The sequence below is a fragment of the Rhinolophus sinicus genome, linkage group LG01 (assembly GCF_036562045.2).
Source record: "Rhinolophus sinicus isolate RSC01 linkage group LG01, ASM3656204v1, whole genome shotgun sequence".
In the NCBI taxonomy this organism is placed as follows: Eukaryota; Metazoa; Chordata; class Mammalia; order Chiroptera; family Rhinolophidae; genus Rhinolophus; species Rhinolophus sinicus.
In genome coordinates, this window is record NC_133751.1 from 52,900,055 (window position 1) to 52,901,909 (window position 1,855).

A 1,855-nucleotide genomic window follows, 5' to 3' on the forward strand; every position below is an offset into this window, starting at 1 on the left:
CTCAGCCAGGTTAATAATACCAGATGTCAGCATGCCACAGTCCCCCTGTATGCCTCTCTCTAATGATCACAGATACCCTCTCCCTGAAAGGAAGATTTATCTATGTTGCAGTCTATAGCTATACTTTGTTCATTTTTAAAGAAACCAAACAAATATTTGTATATAGGTTTAATTGTGTTGTTTTGCCTTATAGTACTACATTTATCAGCCTTGGCTCTTCCCTTAGCAAGGTTTTTCCATTGTGTAAGTATTCCACAATTTATTTGCCTTTTATTGATGGACAGATTTCTGTCATAAATGATGTCACAATGAATATTCTTGTATATGTAGCCTATGGCGTACATGCAATAATTTCTTAAATCCTATTTTTATTAGATTTTTGTGGACATAAATAAATATGAGCTGAATGATAGAAGGAAAATCTATTTACTGAGAGCTTCCTGTATAGCAAGAGAGTCAGCCACTGTCACTTGCATTTTGGTATAGACTCATAAAGGCAGGCAGAGGAGTGGGAAATCGTCATAGTGTAAAAAAGGGAAGGCTTCAGGTATACCATTATTAGAGGCTGTTGGCATGGGGAAGCTATAGGAGGGCTAACTAATCAAAGCATCCTATGTGATTGGCTAGGTGTCATATTTGACTTTCTCTGACTGGTCCTAAGTTGGAGGTGGGGAAAATCAGGGAAGCTGTCAATTAATCAACTCTTGGTCATTTAGGGTCAATTGTTGCAGGAGTTATTGTTTGGCTTCCTGGATTGTTAGAATACTAGAGATAGAAATCTGGTTTCCCACAAGTCTCAATTATGTAGACTGGCTTCCTGAGCTATTTATTGTACATAGGAAGTTGATTTCCTAGGCAGGTCGCTGCAGGTTGTGGACCGGTGTTCTATTTTTATATATGTTCTAGCCATTTTCCATTTACATATTCAAGTCTCTCACTTGTGATTTCTGTCAAGTCATCTAGCTTTCTTGATCCTCAGGGCATAAGAATACAAATATATTTTATATCATTTTTGTGAAAGTTGAATAATAGCAATATATTAAATACCTACTTCACTCTTTCACACATATAAATATTCTCTCTTCTTTATGTCTCTTTCAGTTTGATAGATGCTTGACCAGTCTATTAGTTAACTTCAGGCAGTGTTGCTGGAATTGTAGATGTTATTAAAAAAAAAAAAATCAAACATCTAAGTATTGCAGTAGTTGTCCTGATGCTTCTTCCAATCCTGAGAATCCATGGCAGTGCTCAAGGTGTGGTATCTTTGTGTTCCTTGAAAGGATTAAGTTCCTTTGGTAAGTTAATACATTTGCCCAAGGTCATACACCTAGTAAATAGAAGAACTATTAAAGCTAGGGCTGTCTGATTCCTGTGTGTGTGTGTGTGTGTGTGTGTGTGTGTGTGTGTATTATTTTCCCTCTCCTGTATATAAATACCACCCAATATTTTAGGTACATTTCCCTACCTTATCAGGCCACAATAATACTTTTCAGGTTAAAATGTATTATTAGAAACCCAACAGAGAATCATGAGTTGTAATAAACACTGAATACAGTAGGCAGCTAAAAATTTTACAATGAAATTGTTGCAAGAAATAATAAAAGTTTGTTTTCAAATGTGTTGCTTTTAACTGTGTAGCAGTTGAAAATAGTAAATTCAAATTATTTTATATATTATATTTTATTTTATTTTGAGTACCACTCAATATGAAAATTCTATTTTGTATATATCCATTGTAATAAAGAGAAGGAAATAAATTACATAGTACTAAACTGATAATCTTGAATGATGCTGTTTCAATCATCATTAATGCTTACATCTTAGATAGATCACCATACCCACCATCCTTTTTAAA